This window comes from Physella acuta, unplaced genomic scaffold (assembly GCF_028476545.2).
Source record: "Physella acuta isolate Inbredline_101_S28 unplaced genomic scaffold, ASM2847654v3 ptg001492l, whole genome shotgun sequence".
Lineage (NCBI taxonomy): Eukaryota > Metazoa > Mollusca > Gastropoda > Physidae > Physella > Physella acuta.
Genome location: NW_026733007.1, coordinates 130,001 through 156,736, shown reverse-complemented (window position 1 = coordinate 156,736; position 26,736 = coordinate 130,001). Strand labels below are relative to the sequence as shown.

General features: G+C 35.9%; 1 long non-coding RNA gene across 1 annotated transcript in view; it reads left to right on the top strand.

Annotated features, from left to right (window-relative positions):
- Nucleotides 1-17,432: 17,432 nt before the first annotated feature.
- Nucleotides 17,433-26,736, top strand: part of LOC131928365 (uncharacterized) — a 12,976-nt gene continuing 3,672 nt past the window's right edge. The window contains exons 1-3 of the long non-coding RNA XR_009383766.1: nucleotides 17,433-17,513; nucleotides 19,766-19,860; nucleotides 25,019-25,084. This is a non-coding gene — a long non-coding RNA (uncharacterized LOC131928365). The remainder of the gene's footprint in view (nucleotides 17,514-19,765; nucleotides 19,861-25,018; nucleotides 25,085-26,736) is intronic.

Sequence of the window (26,736 nt, the reverse complement as noted above, 5' to 3'; positions counted from 1 at the left end):
TGGCTATTATTAGACAGTGTAGAAATCTGTGATAGTGTTTTTTCTTACATTTTGTAAGTTGGGTTTTGATATTTTATACATTAAATATTTTATCTAGCTTAAACTTGTGTTCTGCCACAACTGTGTTCGCTTATTAAAGGTTGTATGCAGATTGGATGAGTGTTAATTTCAATAGTATCACTAGTGTTCCCTAGACGTCGAATTCGAGCCCTAGTGTGTCATTGTGTTAGTGTTCATCCATTTAGGCTGTAAGGCATTTGCATATAACCCCGAAAAAAGAATCCGGGGACGTTCACCTTCTATCTGGCTGATAGATAGGTAAACGTTACAAAGTGGGGGCTCGCCGAGATTTAATCTGTCGTTCCAGTTGTTGGTTATATCAGTTAAACACTAAGTTTAGTTTGATTTAGTTGTTTTTATATCCAGTAGCGCAGTGTTCTTACAACGCGCGCAAGGCTAGAATTATCTAGGTCAATAGGCAGACGTGTCACGCCCTAGATTGAAGAGGTCAAGTACACGGCCCAACGCACTGTGTTAAGTTAGTGAATCTAGGCTTGTTTTGGTTTTGAAAGTTAGTGTTATGGAGTCTTTTTTGGCTAATCCCACTTTTGAGCAGGTAGAAAAGTTGAGTAGAAAAGTTTTGATTAATGTCGTTAAGGAATTGAAATTGGATTATTCTGTTACGCAGAAGTCAGAGGTGTTGAGAGATAAAATTGTTGTTCATTTTATTAATGAAGGGGTATTTGATGAAAGTTTGTTGGCTGGTGTGTTACTCCGCGAGGAGAAACCTCTAGAGAAGGTAGAATTAGAAGCTAGAATTGCTTTAGAGAAGGAGAAAGTTGCTTTAGAGAAGGCTTTAAAAGAACAGGAATTAGAGGCTAAAATTGCTTTAGATAAGAGGAGGTTGGAATTAGAGTTTGGTCAAGTTAGTGATGTTACTTCTCTGGTAGATCCAAAAAAGTTGTCGGTGGGGCAAGTGATTGCCAAATTTGGGAAATTAGTTCCTAAGTTTGATGAAACAGATTTGGTCGTTTTCTTTAACTCATTTGAGAGTTTAGCGAAGACATGTGAATGGCCCGAAACTTCCATTACTGCTTTATTGAGCTCGGTCCTTACTGGGAAAGCTGCAAAAACATACCAGGCACTCTCTCACGACGTTCAAAATAACTATAGTTTGGTCAAGACTGCCATTTTGAAGGCCTACGAACTGACGCCCGAGGCCTATCGGACAAAATTCCGAACACTCCGCAAGTTACCCACTCAATCATATGTGGAATTTCTCTTTGAAAAGGAGAAAATATTCTCAAGGTGGCTACACTCTGAGGAAGTTTCTGAGTTTGAGAAACTCAGGTCACTTATCCTAAGGGAAGAATTCCTAACGTCCCTGCCTGAAGAGATACGACTACACATACTGGATAACAAGATAATTGACGTCCAGAAGGCTGCTGAGTCGGCTGACACATATATGTTGGTGCATAAGAAACCACCAGTGTCAGGAAACCGCCTCAACCCCGTGCTTCCCCTTTTTGGCAGCAATCCTCCTGTTGGCCAACACGTGAAGGCATTACAGTCCAAAGAGAAACCAAGATCAACTCTCAATCGTCGAGCAGTATGCCAGTTCTGCAAAAGACCTGGTCATCTTGTCAAGGACTGTTACAAACGTCGTCAATATAACAGAGAGGTGGTGCGTACGTCTGCGCACTATGCTCTATCCCCTCAAGCAGCCGGTTCAAATATGAACTCTAGAATTCAAAAGGACTCTAACCCTAAGTGTCCGCAAGAAGGTAGTCAAATCTCCACACATTATGTGCAGTCACATTTTGACTGTTCTCGCCACCATCCAGTTTCTTCCGAGTCTACCGATCTCGGGGGATCGAGAAAAGTTGACTTTTCATCTTTTATTGCCGAAGCCATCATTAGCAAACCAGGTGATCCGTTGTCTCAGCGGAATATCACCGTCCTAAGAGACACAGGAGCGTCACAATCACTTCTTTTGAAAAGTTCAATGGACATTACACCTGAGACGAACACCGGAAGGATTTCCATTATCCAGGGAGTGGGGACAAAATCAACTGTCGTCCCTTTACACAAGTTTGCTCTGAAACATCATCTCGTCGAAGGTGAAGTCATTTTAGGTGTGATAGATAGTATTCCAGTCCCAGGAGTACACCTACTTTTAGGGAATGACCTTGCGGGAAGCAAAGTATACCCCTGTACGGTTTCAGACCCTTTGTCAACAGTTCCAGATAATGATTATGAACTGTATCCTGCATGTGCGGTGACAAGAAGCCAGACCAAACAATTGGCTGACATAACGTCTGAACCACACCCGCCATCATCGTCAAGAAATTCGACTCCCAAATTGGAGTCTATGCTTCCAGAAAACACAAGTCTGGGCTTACCCCTGAGGATATCTCAGGAAGACATCATTAAAGCTCAACAAGTCGACGCGGAACTCAAAGCAACGGTCGAAAAATCTCTATCATCTGACGATGGAGAATATTTCTCCGAGAACGGCCTCTTCTTTCGTCGCGCTATACCAGTGAATGCCTCACCAGCCGAACCATGGTTGGGTAAAAACCAGCTGTGGGTCCCTTCACCTTATCGGCATGAAATACTTAAGCTAGCACATGACCATCCAATGTCAGCGCACCCAGGAGTCACTAAAACGACGGCGAAGATCAAAGAACTGTTCTTTTGGCCCAAAATGAGAAAAGATGTGTCGCGTTACTGCAGAAGTTGCACGAACTGTCAGTTGGCCGGAAAGCCAAACCAGACAATTCCTAAGGCCCCTTTGAGTCCGATTCCTGTATTAGAAGAACCCTTTTCAAAAATCGTCATGGACTGTGTAGGTCCCTTGCCTAAAACCAAGGCGGGCAACGAGTACCTACTTACCTTTATGTGTTCAAGTACCCGTTTTCCCGAGGCGATTCCCTTACGGAACATTAAGGCTAAGACTGTAGTCAGAGCCATGACCCGGTTCTTCACTACCTTTGGATTACCTAGAATCGTGCAAACAGATCAAGGCAGCAACTTCACCAGTCACCATTTTCAGGAAGCACTAGCCAAGCTAGGCGTTACCCACATCACCAGCTCAGCCTACCACCCCCAGTCTCAAGGCGTACTTGAGAGGTTCCACCAAACCCTCAAAACCATGCTAAGAACATTCGCTAATAGTAACACCCAATGGGATGAGACTGTTCCTTGGATTATTTTCGCCGCGAGGGACTGTGTCCAGGACTCTTTAGGTTACTCTCCTTTTCAACTTGTGTTTGGACATTCTGTCCGTGGTCCCCTGAAGCTGATACACGAACGTTGGACAGGTACCAGTGATCATCCAGTGGAAAACTTTGACGATTTTCACGTTCGACTGAAAGCCGTGTGCGAAATGGCTCACAAGAACTTAAGAAAGGCCCAAGTGAGAATGAAAGGACTGTATGATAAGAGTTCTTGTAAACGAACATTCAATCCAGGCGACAAAGTTCTTGTGCTAGTGCCTAATCTGAACAATGCGTTATCCTTGAGATATTGTGGACCCTTTACTGTGCATTCAAAATTAAGTGATTTGAACTATGTTGTCAATACGCCCGACAGAAGAAAGAAACAGACAGTGTATCATGTTAACTAACTGAAAAAGTATTATGATAATTGTAACAATTTTCATTCCACAGCTAAAATTACTTTACCTGTATGTTCAAATGTTTCTGATGATGTGATACATGATAAATTGAAACCCCCAAAATTGGTAAATTCTTCCTTTTTAGATAATTTGAATGTCCACCTTATGCATTTGTCCACAGAGGAAAGCCAAAGATTGTCTCAGTTATTTGAGACATTTCCCTCTATTTTTGGGGATGTCCCCAAAGAAGCGAAGGTACCACCTCATGATGTAGACGTTGGTGATGCAAAACCCATCAAACAACACCCCTATAGAGTTAACCCGGAAAAAGCTGCTTTGATAAAAGATGAAATTGATTATATGCTCAAGAATGATATCATTGAGCCCAGTTTCAGCAACTGGAGTTCCCCATGTCTTCTAGTCCCGAAAGACGGTGGATCTTTCAGGTTTGTGACCGACTTTAGGAAGGTAAATGCGCTCACCAAAGCTGATTCCTATCCTTTACCTCGAATAGAAGACGTTATTGATAAAGTTGGTCAGGCTAAGATAATTTCCAAAATTGATTTACTTTCAGGATACTGGCAAATCCCCTTATCTGACCGTGCAAAAGAAATACCTGCTTTTGTAACCCCTAATGGTTTTTATAGATACAAACGTATGCCTTTTGGTATGCGCAATGCTGGTCAAACTTTCCAGAGGGTCATTAACTCTGTCATTGCTGACATAGACCAATGTGAGGCCTACATAGATGATATAGTTGTATTTTCTAATACTTTTGAAGAACATATTGTTCAGTTGACTAACCTTTTTAGAAAATTGTCTGAAGTGAATTTTACTGTAAACTTACATAAAAGTAATTTCTGTAAAGCTTCAATTACCTATTTGGGTTACCAAGTGGGAACGAACCAAGTTCGGCCCATTGAAGCTAAAGTAGATGCTATTGTAAGGTTACCACCTCCCAAAAATTGTAAAGAAATCAAAAAGTTCCTTGGGATGGCTGGTTACTATAGACGGTTCTGTCAAAACTTTTCAGCTATTGCTGAACCTCTTACTGCATTATTGAAAAAGGGTGTTGAGTTTGAATGGTCAGATAAATGTCAAGAAGCTTTTTTAACCATTAAGTCATTTCTATCTAATGCTCCTGTTATGGCTGCCCCAGATTTCAGCAAGCCCTTTAAACTTGCCATTGATGCTAGCAACTTAGCCATTGGCTCAGTCCTATTTCAAGAAGACAACATGGGAATTGACCATCCCATTGCCTTTTTTTCCAGGAAGTTAAATGAAAACCAAAAGAATTACTCTATTATTGAAAAAGAAGCTTTAGCTTTGGTTTTGTCATTACAACATTTTGAAGTCTATGTCTCTTCTTCAACCAATCCAGTCAGAGTGTTTTCTGACCATGATCCCCTGAAATTTACCTCTAAGTTAGGACAGACAAATCAAAGAATATTGAGATGGTGTTTATATTTCCAAAATTTTAATCTGGAAATTTCACACATTAAGGGTAGTGATAATGTTGTGGCTGATTGTTTGTCAAGGATGTAAAATCTTATTGTACACATTGATCATGGGACATGTTTTGTGGTTCATTAAGACCATACACAAGTGTTGTGTTCTAACATGGAAATGAGTGGTATGATTTTTGATTTTTTCAAAATTCCAATCCTGTTGAATATTTTGTTTATTTTCAGGTGAACCTTAATTAAAGGTGGTTTTTGATTATATGTAATCTTTTATAATAATATGTCTCATATGACTCAGTTGATATTGTAGCTAGTCATTGAAATAAAGGTTTTACCCTGGCGGGTTTACCACTTTTAATATCCTCATGGAAATATTGTAATACCCTTTTTTGAGGGATTTTGATGTATAATTACCTTTTGAAGGGTTACTCCCCTTTCACCAATTGTAAAAGTTTGAGTTACTTCCCTTTTATGTTTAGGGATATTGTCATCTGGAATTATGATTTTGATTGCCTACATTTGTAAAACATTTTTTATTTTCATTGCCAGATTGGTTCCTTATGTGTGTTTTTGTGGAACCTATCTGTCACTTCCAAAAAGGGAGGGGATGTGACCTACTTAGGTCGAGTCAGGTTCCATTTTTATTTTGACATTGTATAATACCTTATATGGAATGATTGTGTAACTCCTGGGGTTTTTCCACTGTCTTACCAAGGGTGTCTAAGACGTAGAAATTTTCCATTAAGATCTGATTGAATGATTCTGATCATATGACCCTCCCAACCAATGGCTACATGAGTTGAGGATGACCTCCCCTGTGGCAGAAGTCTTTAACTGCCCCGCACACTCGCCACACGTGGCAGTTTACCTTGATCAGGCCGACTACCTTGATCAAACAGTCTATTAGGACCAAGCCGTCCATATTGTCCGGCAATAGATTCTGACCATTTGAACGTGAGAGAACTTAAGTCCTGTGTGTGCTATGCTTTCTTAAGTTGATTTAGTCTTCTAGTATAATATTACTTGTCGCCAAGTAATTCTTGAAGCTATAGCAGTGTTGTGTGGCCTGTGGCTATTATTAGACAGTGTAGAAATCTGTGATAGTGTTTTTTCTTACATTTTGTAAGTTGGGTTTTGATATTTTATACATTAAATATTTTATCTAGCTTAAACTTGTGCTCTGCCACAACTGTGTTCGCTTATTAAAGGTTGTATGCAGATTGGATGAGTGTTAATTTCAATAGTATCACTAGTGTTCCCTAGACGTCGAATTCGAGCCCTAGTGTGTCATTGTGTTAGTGTTCATCCATTTAGGCTGTAAGGCATTTGCATATAACCCCGAAAAAAGAATCCGGGGACGTTCACCTTCTATCTGGCTGATAGATAGGTAAACGTTACAAACTGATTTGCGCAATTTCCATACGGGGGATTGCGATTATTAACTCGTCATTTCTGGATGGATGTGTGTCCGCAGCGTGTCCCCAGCTTTAAGTCGTATCTCCTCCTCAACGAAGCAATATCGAGGACTAGTTCCAAAGCAAATATGTTAAGCAAGTTCCGAGGATGAACATAGGCCAAAAAAATTCCCGGAATTCCTTCCTGGATTTCCCAGAAAAGCCAAAAAACCTGAAAAAAATGCAGTTTTTGGCCCATATCTCGGCAACCAGACCACTTAGCGACTTGAAACATTTACCAATCGATTCCTGCCATAATTTAGAACAATATTGCCGAAGAAAGTTTTCAAAAATATCCTTTCGTTCGGTCACAAATTTTAAAAAAATTACATCATACATAATACACTACAGTACTATATAGCAATATAGAGAGCGCGACAACTAAATACTCCCTACACGTCCGCATATTTTTTAAACTGAGCATGGTGTAGGCCTACTCGTTAAAATAAAACTAATTCCGTTGATATAGGTTAATATACAGTAGCGAGCGTACGCAGGGGGGAGCAGGGGCAGCGGCCGCTGCCCCTCTAGCCATTTTCAGCAAAGTGGCGCCTTTTTGGAAACTTTTTAAACTTAAAGTTTTAATCAATGATATTTGTTAAAAAATTTTTTTGGTCGGCACTTCTATGTAAATCACAAGATTTCTTTTCATGCAGCAATTAAGCATTATTGTACTAGTCTAGTAGTGTCTACGTTTACAACACGTATTAACAGCTGCAGCAGTTTGCCATTCTAAAATTAACCATTATAATGCATTGCAATGTTTAAAAAACCTCTACGGGTAGTACCACTTGGCAAGAGGGGTGTTAAGTTTAAGGCAACTGTATAATGTATTTGCTTACGAATGATTGAATTAGAAAATGGTATACATAAACATTCACACATAATTACTTTATATATACAGTTTGAATCGTGTGATTATTTTTTTTAATTACAATACAGAAACAAATACAACTGATGTGGCACCTCTATTTAAATTTACTTATGAGCAAACTGCGTAGTGGTGGGAAACTTTTGACAAGGTCAACAACGTCATCACGATGAAGTAGTAGTATTCTTGCAGTTTGGGCGATAGTGATTACGATTACAAATTATATGAAACAGTTACAACCCACCTCCCCATGGATCCCTCTGTAAAAAAAATATTGTCATAATACCACTACTGCTTATTTAAATCTATTTCTGTAATATATATTTGTGTAATATATATTTGTGTAATATATATGTATGTTTAGAACAGTCATCTAAAAACTGACGCTATATTCACTCTGAGTTGGTTATCTCCCCCCCCCCCACACACACACCTCACCTCCTCAATTGTGTAGAGCGACATAATGTCACACCTAGGTATACACTGGGTTGGATAATTGACCTAAAGTGACCGGACAGTGGTGAATGAAGTTGAACCCCCCCCCTCCCCAACCCACCCCGAACTGATCTGTTAAGTTCATGTAGTAATGATGTACCAAAGTACCAGGCCGCCAGAAAATTAGTTTTTTAAACGTAAAACTCTGTGAATATTGTTTTCGCAATTACCAGTAAAATGGTGTGTGATCTAACCCATACCTATCACTATGTTAAAAAATTACCTTTAAAAAAAACTAAGAAGCAGTAGTTAATTAACAATATATGATCTGAACTAAAAAGGCCGATATTTAGTTAAATTTCGGTTGTTATTCCGCGTGTTTTTCTATATAATCGAAAAGCGTGGTTTTATACCAACTCTGATTTTAAAAACTTTCATTATGCTGTAATACGTTAGCATTTATGATGACGATATATTAAATTCTGATTATAGATAAAAACATTTTTTAAACTCGAATATTGTTAAACAATTTCATTATATTCTATTGGAATTATTTATTTGTTTTGCCATTTATAATTAAATGTGTAGATATATACATATTTATATTAAGAGAGTGATTATTTCCCGTATTTCACTTGTCTTAAATAATTTCCCAGGAATTATTATGTAAAATAATTTTTTTACAAGAATTACAAAACAGATTGTGTTACGATCATTGTTTTTGGTTGTAGTGTGTATATTTTTTTTTGTTTTGTCGGCCTACATTGTGTGTTTTTTTCTTATTTCTTCAGAGTGATACTTTCAATTTTTTTTTACATCATAGCGAAGTAATGACATACAGCTAGTAATTATATATATATATATATATATATATATATATATATATATATATATATATATATATATATATATATATATATATATATATATAATTCACGTATATAGAACGTGTTAAAAATTCGGCGCCATTTTTTGCTCTTTTCGCTCCCCCTACAACGAAAACCTGGATACGCCTCTGTTAATATAGGTGTCTTTTTTTTAGCGCAAAATTAACTTGTTTACTTATTAATTCAAACGTTATTTTTGTACCCTATTAATTTATTTATAATTTATATGAGAGTGATAGGGTGTTACAATTACAAGGTTTTGTTTCGCTAGGCCTAATAATTTTTTTCACATTTTTTAAAAACAAACTTGATCACTATCTAATTTTAGATAACATAAGGAAATTGCGCTTAAATTGTCACTAGACTTTTTATTAACTTGTTAAGATTTGACGCTAAATCCTAAGAAATTATTATAGATTTCAATAGTACTTTAATATTCTTCTTATATTTAAAATGTAAATGCTAAACACAACAAGGTAATATATAATGTGTTTTTACAGGCTCAATTAAATAACATATAGCGATGCTGTTGGCAATATATAGAACTTATTGATCAGCTTAAAGTTTAACCCGTTTGTTCATTAAAAATTTGACTAGCTACACAGATTTGTTGTTAGATTAAATTGATGTGTTGCCTTGCGATGTTGAATTACTACTTGATAGCATATTCTGCGTTGCCACGTGTACATACATACACACAAACAAACATACAAACGTGTGTAGTTGTAATGTTGGAGAAGATTTTCTCCAATACAATAAAGTAATACGTGTCAACTTGTTATGCGCCATTTGAACAGTTTACTCAGATTTTAGCCTGTTTTTCTTTCTAGATTTGCCTCCTTGGCTATTATTCATCTAAGAACATGGTTCAATGGAGACGTTTTTTGTGTATTGAGTTTTCTCTCCCAGGTAGATTGCGGTCCTTACCTATCGAGCTTTATCAGCCCAAGGGTTAAAACTCGGGACTTTTCATTTAGCAGCCACGAAATCTACCGGCCCAACCACACCGATCTTCTATAACAAAAAATAAAATGAATTTCATTTTAAAATCAAACAATAATGCATCGAAAAAGTCACACTATTGAATAGTGACTATTCATGAACTTTGAATTTGGAATTCAAAAATTAGGATTCGCCAAGTAGAGGACGACAGCAGTGAAAGAGTCGTCGAGAAAAATCAACAAAAATGCTTTTCTGTGAGATCAATACTTATCAATTAGGGCGCAAACATCTAATCAGATTAAATTTATATCAGAAAATCGATTTTATTCGTATTAAGTTTTACCCTTTAAGAACTGTGAGGATCATACGCACATTGTCATTTTTTTACATTTAGCGGTAAAATGTTTTGCATATTAAAGTTGGGATAACGAGATGTATTTGTTTCAATTGTTTATCATGTAGCAGGTATGTCATTGAACTCATATTAACACTACTTAGGGAAATATCATTTTAAGTCTAGTCCTAGACGTTAAACAAAGCATACATCCTACATCAAGTTTAGGGCAACAATGGATTCTTAATGCCGGGATAACATAATACTGTATCATAAATGACATTTAAAAAACGCACAGATTATTTTTCTGGATCTGTGTAAAAATTAATGCTAATGCTTACACTACTGCGAGCGTTCTCATATTTTTTGTCTCAAAGACACGCATCCAGACTAAACATAAAACTTGACGGAGACACGCATCCAGACTAAACATAAAACTTGACGGAGACACGCATCCAGACTAAATATAAAACTTGAATTTTTTATTTGGATAACTGGCAAAACAATCTTGTAAAAAAAAGAATGTAATACTTCAAAGACACCATCTAGAATCTAGTCTAATGAGCAGGAGTATTGTGTGGGTCTAGCAGTAGATCATGGGCTAGCTAATCCAAAAGTCACGAGTTCGAAAATGCTCAAATCCCAAACCCGTTCCATTGTGTCTGGCTAATGAGCGAGGTTTCTTTCAGATACCCCCCCCCCCAATTGTCCTCCCCCAAAGCAAGTCCACCGCGCCCCCCTATGTAGAATTTCTATAGAGAGTATATATTTACCCGTGTCCGCCCCACCCCCCCCCCACCCGGAAAATTTAAAATTTAGTCCGCCCCCCCCCCCCCCCACCGTCCCCCCGAAAGTTTCCAGTGTCCCCCTCCGGAGATAAAAGCCTGAAAGAAACAACGCTAGTAATGAATGTATAGGATAGAGAGAAAGAGAGAGTAAAAATGTGTAGTAGTTTGTCCTCGAATCGAAATGAGGAGTTAATTTAAAATAGAAAATACAAATGAATAAAACGTATTTTATCAACAATACATAAAATCCATGCTTATTTTGAAGAAATTTCAGAGCTTGAAGTTTCTTGTAGTGAAAAATTCTAATGTCACTTGGCACTTAGATGGTTAAGTTCACAGTACATATTAAAATGCACTAATTCCAAATATTTTTTTTTCTAAAGAGTATACCTAATAGTATAATCAGTTTTTAATGCACTGTTTGAATAATAAACTGAACGGTAAGTGTTCATTGACTATTTTAACTTAATTAAGAAAGCCTGAAAAACTCGAGGAAGAATCGTGAGTAAAAAATGTATAATTAGTAAACATAAAATTCATAACCGAAATCGACAGGTGGTTTTTTGTTTTTGGATCTCAACTTTGATCGCCAAGTTAATTATTTGGAGTGTGGACTTTTATCACATTTTAAAACTTCTATTCTTTTTGTTAGCTGAGAAGTTAAAATAGACCTGATTAAAGGAATAGAAGAGTTAAAATAAGTTATGCATTTCTATCTTGGAATATTTAAATAACTAGTATACTAAAACAATGCATAGAAAATTTAAATAATGTTATAATGTACCAAAAAGGAAACAAATAAATTATTTTCTTTAAATATAATATAATAATACATAATATATATTAGAAAAGCGTGGGTCACTATATTATCTTTACTCGTACATACATCTGAGATCACAAAACTATAGCACAGAAATTAAAATTAACCAGTAGAAAATAGTTGCCGCTTTTCACCGACAAAATGCTTATTGGGAAAGCTTTTCGGGAAAAAGGGCTTCAAGAAATAGGCATTAGGAGAAGTGTCTTCCTGCATTGGTCATAGACCTGAATGCTACAAATGTCATAGACCTGAATGCTACAAATGTCATAGACCTGAATGCTACAAATGTCATAGACCTGAATGCTACAAATGTCATACACCAGAATGCTACAAATGTCATACACCTGAATGCTACAAATGTCATAGACCTGAATGCTACAAATGTCATACACCTGAATGCTACAAATGTCAAAGACCCGAATGCTACAAATGTCATAGACCTAAATACTACAAACACAAAACACAAATGCAACAAAATAAACAACACCGTATACATTAATATAAATATTATTTACATTAAAGTATTGACATAAAGAAACAAATTAAAGCAGATAATATTCCCAACACTGAAACACAGTCTTTGGTGTGTAACCTGTTTATTATTCTATATTCTATATGCAGTGAGAGATACTGATGATGAACAAGTTGATTCTCGTACTGATTTTGGTGGGCTTTGTTGTTATGGTTGCAGATTCAAAGAAATCAGATTTAGGAGAGTAAGTGTTTTTTTTTAACTTTCTTCGGTGTACCTATAAAGTTACTTATCTACAGTAGGGTAGGATGTGGATAAAAGGTTAATGATGACGGTAATGATAACGCTATTCTTAACGGTAATGGTAACGATAATAGTAATGGTAAGGGTGATTGTAATGATTATTTTTAATGGTAATGGTAATATTTATGATAATCTACAATAAGGATAAGGGATGGGATAAAGATCAAGGATAAGCATATGATTTTGATTAGAAAAAGGATTAGAGTGACAGATGGATTTTGGGAAAGACTGTGATAAGTATTGGTGTAATATGTATTGTGCAGAGGGTAATTACAAATGTTGGTAATTATCAGGAGTTTAAAAATCTGTTCGCTAGTGACCAGGTGAAGTAGAGTTAGATGATGTACAAGACTTAAGAAAGGCAGCTAACATATCGGTTGAAATTTAGGTTATTTAACAATACGACAAGGCATCTAACATATCGGTTGAAATTTAGGTTATTTGACAATACGACAAGGCATCTAACATATCGGTTGAAATTTAGGTTATTTGACAATACGACAAGGCATCTAACATATCGGTTGAAATTTAGGTTATTTGACAATAAGACAAGGCATCTAACATATCGGTTGAAATTTAGGTTATTTAACAATACGACAAGGCAGCTAACATATCGGTTGAAATTTAGGTTATTTGACAATACGACAAGGCAGCTAATATATCGGTTGAAATTTAGGTTATTTGACAATACGACAAGGCAGCTACTATATCGGTTGAAATTTAGGTTATTTGACAATACGACAAGGCAGCTAATATATCGGTTGAAATTTAGGTTATTTGACAATACGACAAGGCAGCTAATATATCGGTTGAAATTTAGGTTATTTAACAATACGACAAGGCAGCTAACATATCGGTTGAAATTTAGGTTATTTAACAATACAATGTTATGCTTTGCAATAGTTTGTTACGACGCTGCCAAAAGCTGTATTCACTTAACCGATACTATTCCGATCTTATATGTGTGTATACTTTAATTAAATCTCATGATGTTGTTGTTTACCAGGAGATGGAAGGTAAATAACTAGCGTTTTAGGTTTAATTATTGGACATCATATTTCTATAACGAAACGTGTTATTTTGGGAATAGCAGGTGCTGTGTAGGTTAGTTCTTAGAATCACGTCAAACTGTATGGGTTACTGCTTTGGGCATACCTTTATAAGCACAGTTCTTTAAATATAAACATTGCTGTAAGTGGTGGGTGCAAAGCCTAGCCCATAATGGCTAGTATTTAAAAAATATGCAAGCGTGGCAAGTATTAACATACACAGGTTAGCGGATTGTGTTAAAAAGTGGATGGGGAACGTTGGATTATTTTAAAATGTGGATTGATGGATGAGGGGATTGTGATAAAAGTGAGATGGGTAGACGAATTGATTATGTTAAAAGAGGATGTTCGGACATGAGGAATTGTGGACGGGTAGATAGTTTTAAAATGAGGAATGGTGGACGGGTGGATTATGTCAAATGAGGAATGGTAGACGGTTGGATTGTGTTAAAATGAGGAATGTTGAACAAGTGGATTGTGTTAAAATGAGTAATGGTGGACGGGTTGATTGTGTCAAAAAAAGAATGGTGGATGGGTTGAGAGTATGAAAAATATGAAGAGAAAGAGAAAGAGAAGGAGAGAATTAAAGATTTATAATTCCGTTAAAATAAATTTATTCTTCAGGTGTGTACATGAGGATCAAGAATGTAATGTTAAAAAGCCTTGTTGTGACAAAATGAATCAAATATGCAGGTTAAAATATAAAGTCCATCCATCCATCCATCCATCCATCCATCCATCCATCCATCCATCCATCCATCCATCCATCCTTCCATCCATCCATCCATCCATCCATCCATCCATCCATCCATCCATCCGTCCATCCATCCATCCGTCCATCCATCCATCCGTCCGTCCGTCCGTCCGTCCGTCCGTCCGTCCGTCCGTCCGTCCGTCCGTCCGTCCGTCCATCCGTCCGTCGATCCGTCCGTCCATCCATCCTTCCATCCGTCCGTCCGTCCATCCGTCCATCCATCCATCCATCCATCCATCCATCCATCCATCCATCCATCCATCCATCCATCCATCCATCCATCCATCCATCCATCCATCCATCCATCCATCCATCCATCCATCCATCCATCCATCCATCCATCCATCCATCCATCCATCCATCCATCCATCCATCCATCCATCCATCCATCCATCCATCCATCCATCCATCCATCCATCCATCCATCCATCCATCCATCCATCCATCCATCCATCCATCCATCCATCCATCCATCCATCCATCCATCCATCCATCCATCCATCCATCCATCCATCCATCCATCCATCCATCCATCCATCCATCCATCCATCCATCCATCCATCCATCCATCCATCCATCCATCCATCCATCCATCCATCCATCCATCCATCCATCCATCCATCCATCCATCCATCCATCCATCCATCCATCCATCCATCCATCCATCCATCCATCCATCCATCCATCCATCCATCCATCCATCCATCCATCCATCCATCCATCCATCCATCCATCCATCCATCCATCCATCCATCCATCCATCCATCCATCCATCCATCCATCCATCCACTCATGTATTAATTTATTTATTTAATGTTTTTTATTTGTTTTTTTTTTAATTAAATTTAGTTTGATATAAACATTATAGATCTATTTTAGAATTGCAAACCTCGAGAAAAATCATTCTTTTTTCTAACTTCCTTAATTATTGTTTAAAACAGGTGGAGTACGAGTTTAAAGAAGCCAAGGTGTCAGCAAATTTGATTTTCGTCCATTAAACTTTGCTTTGCCTAATACAATTTGTAGTATGAGCCTTTTTTTATAATCTGTATTTTAAAATGATTTATAATAATTGCTATTTAACCAGAAACACCTATTGTAAGTATTGTAATAATATTTTTTTTTTAATATACAAAGAGATAGATTGTTTACTTGCATAGAATTCATTTATAAACAGCACAGTTACATGTCTCTGAACTGAGGTGTGTGTAGTTAGGTAGAGAACTATACAATACATGAGATTCAACTTTGTTTCCTCTTTCTGCCCTATTTTTGGGTTTTTTGATATTTCTTTTCAAATTTTGACGATTGAATATGACAAGACGGTCCATAGACCTGCTTATTTTAAAAAGTCAACTGTATTTCACATCGAAAATCAACACACAATACATTCGAATAGAGTCCTTTTATATGAAGTCGCGGATCGTTCACTATGTAAACATCCGCCATCACGGTGTACAGGTCCGCATTCAAAATGGCGATCTGTGCTGTGGAAGGTTGTATTACTCGAAGTGGCAGATCTAAAGGGATTTCTGTATTTCGAATGCCAAAAATTATATTAAACCAAGGTGACAGAGATCGACAATCAACAGAACGTAGACGATGTCAATATTTAGCCAAAACGGTGTGAGTGAAGCAGCGCAAAAAAAAGGTAGTGACAGTAAACAATAAACTTCATTTGAATTAACAAAGCAACTGTTAATAAAACAAATATGCTCGGCCTTCATAAATATTAATAGCAATACACCAAAGTCAAAAGTAATAATACAATTTTATTGGAATAATTATATAACATTTAGATCTAGAATCCAGCTCTAAATCTAATCATGTTGTAAACGAAATTAAATCTAAATTTAGAGTGACTGGCTACGCTAGGTAGACAGAGAATCTAGAATCTACTTATTTAATTAAATTTAATTACAAAATTAAATAAATTTTATTATGCCTACAAAATTTAGACCTATATTCGATTTATATTACACCAATAATTAACAAATAAAAAATAGGCCTAATAATAAAAATGTGTTTGTCTCTAAGATCTAGAATCTAGCCCTAGATTCTAATCATTTTAATTAGCAAACGAAATTATCTGAAATTGAAATAGATTATATGACTAGACTAAAATCTAGAATCTGCTACTTAAGTTAAATTTTAAAAGTAGTTGATATTTTTGTTGTAGAAGGCTTTAATAAATTACTTAGGCCTACCTACTATGTAGGCCTACCTACTAAGTATCTGATAATGGACTGAGTTTAGTTAAATTTAGAAGCTAATCAGTTGTACTAGTTTCCCATTTGTTTCCCTGCTGGGCCCTGAGGGTAATAAATTACTTAAGAGATACCATCTCTGGTTGACTGAGATCTAAGTTCAGCAATCCATGCTATATACAACGAGATCAACGAGTAATTCATGTTACCTACAAATAGATGAAGTTTTATAATGGGCTAGAAACAGGTTTGGGCTAAATATCATGTAGGTAAGACATTTTAGGGGGAAGCAGTATATTGTGTCGGATCACTTCCCTGCTGGACCATGTGGGTCATAAATTACATAACATGTTACCCAGATTGGCTGAGATCTAAGAACAGCAGTGGTTGTTACTTCAGGAATAGATAAGCAGTTTTATTGAGGGTTTTGTAGGGGTTAAGTGGTCTCACGTTTGTTACTGTAGCGTAGATCTACCAGATCTATTGCTACTGAATCTTGTACTTAACTAGAGAATCTAGCATATTTACTAACTAGATGTATATTTAAATTATCTGTATTACTGCATTTTATGTCAACTCAAATATAACGATCTTCAATTCCTAAAAATTATTTTACGTATTGTTCCTGTTTTGCGGGTGCGAGGCTGTTAACTAATGATAAACACATTTTGAAACACGCCCACCGCTGCGAAACATCTGATTGTTTACTTGTGGGTGTTCGCCAACGTGGCGGCGGACGTAAGTATCACGTGATTTAGGCCAAGTGTTTGCAAGGAATCTATAGAAACTGTCAGGGGAATTTCTTTTAATAGTTGTAGGATTAATAATTTTGATTTATTGTTTTTTTTTTATTATTAACAATGAATTACTTATACCTAAAATTGAAAAAAAAAATTACATTTGTTGTATATTTAACAGTGAGGTACAATTTTATTATCGCTTGCGTTAAAAGGGTTAAGAGTAGATATTTAAATGCATTTAATTCAAATTAGTGTGGTTAAACAATTTATTTTTAAAAAGGTTGTGTAATGAGTTTTTTTAATGGGCTTATTGAAAGATCAGCATTGAGGCTAGTGTTGTTCATTCAGCAAGCCACCCAGCCTAGTTTACATATCGTAAGTACAGTATGGATAGTGTGGTAAACCTAAAAAATAGTGTATAATGCTCCGTACAAATAGTTTCTTCACTATAAAAATTATAGTATGAAGCTTAAGTATGGATAGCTCATAAACTTAAAAAAACAAAATTCAATCAGAAATAAGAATAGTTGATTATAGTTAGTAAAGCTATAAGAATATATTATCAAGTACATGTATTCTGTAGTCCCGCAATGTCAAATGGTTCTATGTACATTCACGGTCAGCTTGTTCTATGTCGGTTGATGGTAAACTGGTTCGTTATTCATAGAAGAAAATAAATCACTGTCATTACAAATCTATCTATATAATTCTCTTCTTGGAGGCGATAGAAAACACCAAGCTGTAAGTGCGCTCCCTACCACCCCCACCCCTACATGGTCTGGTGAGCTATGGTTCACGCTAAATGTTTACAATCGTATAGCCGGGTTTAGTGACGGCTATTAGGGGCAGATAATTTAGTTTGAAATGATTTTAAACTTAGGGGAGGTAACTAAGAGGAGTTTACTTTCACGGGGGAGGGGGGGGAGGGAAAGAAGGGGGGTATCGTCCTTAACGACCTACTGATAGTGTTTTAAAGCAAATATTTTCAGTGGCAGCGTTGGTACTGTCGAATTCACAAATTATAAATTACTGAAAAGTAGAAAATAAAACAACTAAATAGCGGCGTATGATACGCCGCGGGTCTGCTCGTATTTTATATTATGCTCAAACAAATTCTGGGCTCTGTACCGGACAGAGGGCGGACGGACCGTAGGAACACTGGCCACTGTCAAAAAAACCGATCAGTAAAGGACCATGACTTGTGTGTTTATTAAGCAACATATACCCGGCATGGCCGCTTGACAAAAGAACACATAACCCTAAAAACAAACTCTAACTTTAAACTTATCAATAATCACAATCCACAAAAACCAAAAATCATTACACAAACACAAAAACAAACACAAACGATAACGAAAAAACAAACACAATTGCATACACACAAAAGCGCTTACAGGATACTACTATATATTTCAATGAAGTAGCAACTGATATTGAATCTTTTGAGCAAGAATTTGTCAATCTTCGTAATGATTTAAACCAAGATGCTGTTGAAAACGCCAAAACAAAATACACATTCTTGGGAATTACGATGAACAGAAGAATTAAACGACGTCGGAAGATGCCTTAATAACTGGCTAGAGATGCTTGACTTTCATCAGAAGAAAATATCGTGCGCGTTATGAATGGTGTATTTGATTAAGTTCAACAGGATATGTTAATACGTTTTTTTACGACAATAAGACCTGAACACAATGTTAGCGCATTTTACCGTTGTGAATCTTTCTGGGAAATCCAGAATATAATACCTGATCACACACGTAAAGCCCTCCATTGCAGTGTTTTAATCAACTCCATAAAATTTCATAGCAATCGGATAAAACGTGTCGAACCACATCAGACTTTTATTTTTTAAAATTATTTTCAACGTTTTATCCAAATTTCTATAATGAAAACTTACAAGGAATTACCTATATCTATGGTGTGAAAATTTCAGTTGATGTAAAATTAACGTTAAGGGACAAATATATCCCTAACATTTAAAGGGTTAATATTAGATATTTAAATGCACTATATCTTTGTCCCTTGATAGTCAAATAGTTCGTTATTTATTCGTTGGAACAAAATGAAAAATTATTTCAAGGCCATTAATTTAAAAACAAGTTAATAAAAAGTCTAGTGACAATTTAAGCGCAATTTCTTTAATTAATTTTTTGTGACCGAACGAAATGATATTTTTGAAAACTTTCTTCTGCTATATTGTTCTACATTATGGCAGAAATCGATTGGTAAATGTTTCAAGTCACTATGTGGTCTGGTTGCCGAGATATGAGCAAAAAACTGCATTTTTGCGGTTTCTTTTTGGCTTTTTTGGGAAATCCAGGAAGGAATTTCGGGATTTTTTTGGCCCACAATCATCCTCGGAACGTGCTTAACATATTTGCTTTGGAACTAGTCCTCGATATTGCTTAGTTGAGGAGGAGATACGACTTAAAGCTGCGGACACACATCCATCCATCCATCCATCCAGAAATAACGAATTAATAATCGCAATTGCCAGTATGGAAATTGCGCTAAAAAGGTATAATTTACTAATCAAAGTTTGCATGTAAACTGAAGTAACTACGTTTCCAAACATCAAAACAGTCTTAGCCCTAGGGATAAAAACAGTATTAATCTATGAACAGTGAGAGATGCTGCTGATGCATATGTTGATTTTAATGATGCTTTTGATGATCTCAGCTGAAATAGATGCCAACCCGTACACAAAAAGAGGTAGTAGGTAAGTTGTATTCATTTTACCCCATACATTACCAATGCCAAAATAGTCTACTACTAGACATGTTTCTACATGACTCAGACAATATACTCGGCTTCGAATTGTAAAAGTTGTTTTTAAAAAGCATTTTAAGCGTCTAACATGTAGGGGTCGTTTAGTTCAAGCCTATTATTAACAATACTTTTTTATTAATAGACACTTTTGTCATAAGTGTATCTAATATGCAAATAAATCGTGCCGATTTGTACGACTCCTCAATTGATGTAAATAATACTAACTTTAGTATTAATTTTACAAAATATAGTTTTAATAAAAGTACAAAAATATGAGACAATAAACTAAATAAACCTGGAAGTGATCTCCCCTAAACTTTATATAACACTACGGGCGATGTCAGCTCGAGATATGGACATGATTTTTAATCCATTTTTTAATTATTTAAAGTTTTTATAAATTCACATCCGTTTTTTTTGAGAAATTGGAAATAGCGTAAATTACTACTTTCGTTCAATGAAAATTACTCAAAATGTGATAGATGACATTGCTAAACCGAAAAGACTCTAGTTAGAACCCTCGGGCAGATGAGGCTCGTTAGCTGGGGACAGCCACTCTTCTAGGAGAGACAACTCCAAAATTAAACAACTGCTGCCTTGAAGTTTGTTCTTGGTTAGACAAAGGCTATGGAACCAAATCCAAAAAGAAAAGCAGGCTGAAATCGGAGATATAGCTAAATACTCCCCCCCTGGTTAAATGGCGGAGCGAGTGGGTGAGGGTTAGACATGTTATGTAGTAAAATACGACGCAAACTGGCGGAACAGGTGGTGGAACAGGTGGTGGAGGCGCAGGGGCAGCCTGGTACAACGACATATAGTAAAATACTACGCCAACAGGTGGTGGCGAAGCAGGTGGCGCTGCCTGGTACAACGACATATAGTAAAATACTACGCCAACTGGCGTTGGCGCAGGCGCAAGGGGAGGGGGAGTAGGTCAGTAGGTCAGTTGGTCAGGTGATCGGGTGACCTTGTGACGTAATCACCATCGGTGAGTTAGTTACGTAATTTGTTTTTAATGAGTTTTTAATTAGTTTTTTAATGAGTTTGTTTTTAATTAGTCTGTTTTTAATTTTTTTGTAATTTTTATTAACTAGTTACGTAGTTTGATTATTTATTTTTAATTTTTTTAAAATTAGTTTTTAATTAGTTTGAATTTTTATTAATTTTAATTTTTAATTTTTTAAATTTTTAAATTTTTAAATTTTAATTTTTTAATATTTTTTAATTTTTAAAATTTTTAAATTTTAATTTTTAAATTTTAATTTTTAAAACTTTTAAATTTTGATTTAAAATTTTAATTTGTTTGTTTAATTTGTTGGTTTAATTCATTTTATTTGATTGTTTGTATGTTTAAAATACTCCACCACAACGAACGTGTACAAAATTAGGTTTTTCTTTAGTAGTATACATTCTGTCCCAACCAAATCCAAAACCTTCCCTGGGCACCCAAATAAAAATAATTCACCCAGCCCCTTAATCAATCAAAATTATAGATTTGTACTTTAGAGTGATTTGATTGAATCTAATATATAAAGCTCCATTCTGTATGTAACATGTAAAAAGTTTGTTTGTCGTTGACATACTTCTATGGATTTAAGTGTTAGACTATTACCGTGCTCATAGTCTAAATTTATGAGTTAAAAAATTACTTTTGAACGTGTTGGGAAATAATTTTCATTTTTCAAACTGATAGTAATAATTGTCGGCATGTTCATTAAACACAATTTTTAAAAAATAACACAAATTCTAATTATGTCTGAAAATTACTTATATTTAGTCCTTTAGCACTTACTTCGCTTTGATAAATTAGGAAAACACAATTACTTCCCTTTATAAAACATTGCATTAGTGGAAAAGAATTTACTTTTTATTACTTTGCTTTGGTGTTGGGAAAAAAATAATTACATAATTAGCGGGGATTGATCAAGTGCAAATGTTGTATGTATTTTACGAATAAGCTTGGAGTATTATAATTGTTCATTTGGTTTGGTTTGGTTAGTGGTTGCGTTTTGATTTGGTTCGTTTTTGTTCTTTCTTTTTTCGTTTTCGTTTGTGTTTGTTTTCTTTGGGTTTGTGTTTGTATTTGTGTTTGTGATTGGTTTTGCGTTTGGATTTGGTTTGTTTTCGTTTGCTTTTTCGTTTGTGTTTTTTTCTTTGGGTTTGTGTTTGTGGTTGGTTTTGCGTTTGGATTTGGTTTGTTTTCGTTTGCTTTTTCGTTGTTTTTTCTTTGTGTTTGTATTGGTGTTTGTGATTGTGGTTGGGTTTGTTGTTAGGTTTTTGTTTTCGTTTGTATTTGTAATTGTGTTAACGTTATGTTGGCGTTTTGTTGTTTTGGTTGTTGTGGTTTGGGTGGGCAATGCCGGGTTTATGATGATTACTAAACACACAGGTAATGGTCTTTAACAGAAAGGTTTTTCACAGAAGCCAGAGCAGGGCCTGGCCGGGACGGCTAGTCTAAAATATAAAGCTCAATTCTGTATGTAACATGTAATAAGTTTGTTTGTCGTGGACATACTTGGATGGATTTAAGTGTTAGATTATTATCGTGCTTATAGTCCAAATTTATGAGTTAAAAAATTACTATTGAAAGTGTTGGAAAATAATTTTCATTTTTCAAACTGATAGTAATAATTGTCGGCATGTTCATTAAACCCATTTTAAAAAAAAATATCATCTTTTACAAAAACTCTAATTATGTCTGAAAATTATTTATATTTAGTCCTTTAGCACTTACTTCCCTTTGATAAATTAGGAAAACACAATTACTTCCCTTTATAAAACATTGCATTAGTGGACACACACATACACAGACAGACAGACACACAGACATACGGACACGATTGCAAAATTATGTTTTTCCGTATCAGTGAGGTGTAAAACGTGGAGATTTATAAAAATCTCGATTTTTTTTTTGCACGATTACAATACTTTCTCTATACTTCGTATATACGAGAAAGTAAAAAAGGGTCGCTTTTGTTGTCACCATGATAATGTATACCTATGAGTTCTCTCCGCCTTTAAAGACCTAGTATGAATTTCGTGTGTGTATGTGTGTGTGTGTGTGTGTGTGTGTGTGTGTGTGTGTGAATGTGTGTACGTGTATCTCAAAAAAGTGTATAATGTCAAAGCATGGATCAAAAAGGCCTAATTCATTACAGATCTATGGGAAACCCCCCTTTACATGTACTTATGTTAGGGAAAGTAAACTTGCTTGAATAAAAAAATGTATTTAAATATATAGAGTTATAGAACCTTAAAGTTAACAGACGATGAAAAAATAAAAAAAATGAAATTAAAATTAAAATTAACATCCATCTCCTCGCCCACCTCACCCAGGTTGTGGAGTCTTTTACTATATATAATTTACTCCTACTCCTGCTGCCCCTTCACCCACCTGCTCCCCCTTCATCCACCTGCTCTCCCTTCACCCACCTGCTCACTCACCTTACCCATGTTACTATAATCGAGTATGTATTGAACGCTTGTTTAGTTTACAGCATGATATTTTAAAAGCCTTTGATGACTTGGAAGAACATCAATAAATAAATAAAATATAAGAAGAGTTTTGTTCTACTTTTAGTGTGTGTGAATGTGTGTGTGTGTGTGTATGAATGTGTATACGTGTATCTCAAAAAAGGCGTAGAACGATAGTACCAGAAAACCTAAAAACAAGGTAATGAAAAAAGCAACAAACAAATTAAAAACAAATAAACAAATTACGTAACTAGGTCACCGATGGTGATTACGTCACAAGGTCACCCCGTCACCTGACCTACTGACCTACTGACCTACTCCCCTTCCCCATGCGCCTGCGCCACCATCGCATCCGCATCCGGAGTATTTTACTATATCTCATTTTTCCTGTGCCCTGCGCCTGGAGCATTTTAATATATGTCATTGCTCCAGACTTCCCATCCCGAGTATTTTATAATATCTCGTTGCTCCAGGCTGCGCCTGTGTCTGCGCCTGCGCCACCTCCCCATCCTCATCCGGAGTATTTTACTATATCTCATTGCTCCAGGCTGCGCCTGCGCCTGCACCTGGAGTATTTTACTATATGTCATTGCTCCAGCTGCGCTCCAAAATATACCTAATATACTACTCTCCACCAACTGCTCCGCCAGTTGGCGTCGTATTTTACTACATAACATGTCTAACCCTCACTCACTTGCTCCGCCACTCCACCAGGCGGGGGAGTATTTTGCTATATCTCGTTGTACTAGGCTGCGCCTGTGCCACCACTACCTGCTCCGCCAGGTGGTGGAGTATTTTACTATATATCCTTTGCTCCTGCTTCGCCAAAAATTCGCTCCAATAGGGAACTAATATACTACTTATCTGTGATGGGGTGATGTATTTCGGGTAACTTTTAACCCTGCATTTCTCTTGGCCAGTGCAATAAATTCATTCAGTTTAGAATAGAACAAAATGGCAATGGCGAAGCTTGGGGATTGCGGGTGGGGTGGCGCCATGGGCCCAATTCTGCGACGGCAATAAAGGGGTAGAATTTTTAAGTTAATTGCTACATAGCTTTACTCACTGATTTAACTGTTTTTTTACATCAATTATGTTGCACCACAACAAAAACCTATACGATAAAGTGACTTATAAAAAGTATCACTAAACTTTCCAAACTTAAAGAAATATATCTTACAAAGGGCTGGAGTAGGGGCGCAACATTGATAGTTCGCCCGGGCAACACTGGCAAAGGTTTCAAGTTTAAATACTATTAAAAATAATGATTTAAAGTAAACATATCAACTTGCTCTCAACTTTAATCAATTGTAATTCATTGTCTACAAACCTAGACACTACTTTTGCTATTTAACTGTCCGAAATAAACTTTTGATATTTAAATTCTACTACCTAGCGACCTACATTAACACTGGTTCGACTGGCCTTTAATACTCGACTGACCAACTTACTATGATGTAAAGTTACCTACACCATTCTACATTTTTCCTCTCTTCAATTTATTTCTAATGTCTAAACTTGTATTATCACACTATAGTAAACTCAATCTCTAACCCTAATGAAATCCTTAATAGAATTTTAACCCTTTATACGTTATTATTTAAGATTCATGTTTACACATTTTTATTCAATAGTTGTGCATTTCGGAATGAAAGGTGTTACTGGTGGGCGCCGTGTTGTGACGTTAAGGATAGATGCAAGTTAGTAATTTAAAGTTTATGTTCATATTGCAAGCAATAATATTATAATGTAAACACGTACACACATACGCACGCACACGTACGCTAGCGTGCACACACACACACATAAAAACACACCCACATAATATATATATATATATATATATATATATATATATATATATATATATATATATATATATATATATATATATATATATATATATATAGGACAAATGATCTCAGGACAAATGATCTCGGACAAAATATCTCAGACAAAATATCTCACGGACAAATGATCTCAGGACAAATGATCTTAGGCAAAAGATCTCAATGACAAATGATCTCAAGGGCAAAAGATATCAGGACAAAATATATCAGGACAAATGATACCTTGGACAATTGATCTCAGACAAAATATATCACACAAAATAACTCACAGCAAAATTTTAATAGTGTATTGGATGATTTTAGTTGATCTGCACATTTTTTTAACTGACTGTCATATGTTTTTTACTATGTTTAATATTGTTTATAGGCTTATATCATACGTGTAAGAAATGTTTGTCGTATAAATTTGTCATATTGCACTTAACATTTTAAAATTAAGATTACTAATATAGTATGCGAAGATTAAAGAAATTATTTCGATAGACAGCGTAGGTTGGCTTGACAAACATGAGATAATCCTACCATGTCAGATGGACAAAACTAGATCAAAGTGAATGAAATAACAATAAAGACACACCTTCGTGCAAAGGTGTCCGCCCGCTTTGACGACAGAGACATGCCTTAAGGGAAAGACATCCGCCCTCCATGGACAATACAACTAGCATCAACAGTCAATAGTTATGCGTCGGTCACACCTTAGTAATCTGGCGACAAACGCTTATTTAAACGACAGCGGTCATCGCGGAGCTAAGTTTGTCGTATTTGCATGAAAACAAATCAGCATTAGTGGTGATTTCGTTACCTCGCAGAAAGTTTTTAGGACATGAGTTTCTTGTGATTTTATGTATATAACAGCCAAAAGTGGAGCAGCAGGCAAAGAGATTTGGAAATGTGAAGTTAAAACATGTCGAGCAAGAGTTCAAATAGTATTGGAGAGGTTTGATCATAACGATGTACCTGCCAGCAAAGAAACGTAAGCGTTATGTTTGTGTTGATGATGCGAAAAAAATAGTTTTACGTTACGAGCCTGAAGACCCATTCACACTTTTGAATAATATTTCGCGTTTTCACTTTCTCGTATATACGAAGTATAGAGAAAGTATTTTAACAATTTTCACCGTATTACACCTCAGTCCTTCATCACATCCGAAGTATAGAGGACTTATTTTTCTACTTTGAATTTTTCAAAAGCCTGTAACTTGAGTACTATTTCAGATAGATAAATGAAATATCACATGGAAGTATAAGATCTAATTCTCTACCTTCTGTTAAATTTTGAGTAATTGCCGTTGACCGGAAGTAATAATATACGCTACTTCCGATTTCTCAAAAAACTAATGTAAATTTTTATAGTACTAATAATATTGCGCACTATTATGCACTTTTTTTATTTGGCGTTCACTTGGTGTGCAATTCTTTTGTCTACGAGATATTATTCTATTTTTAAAACTTTTAGTATTTAAAATGGATTAAAAATCATGTCTATAGCCCGAGTTCCAATC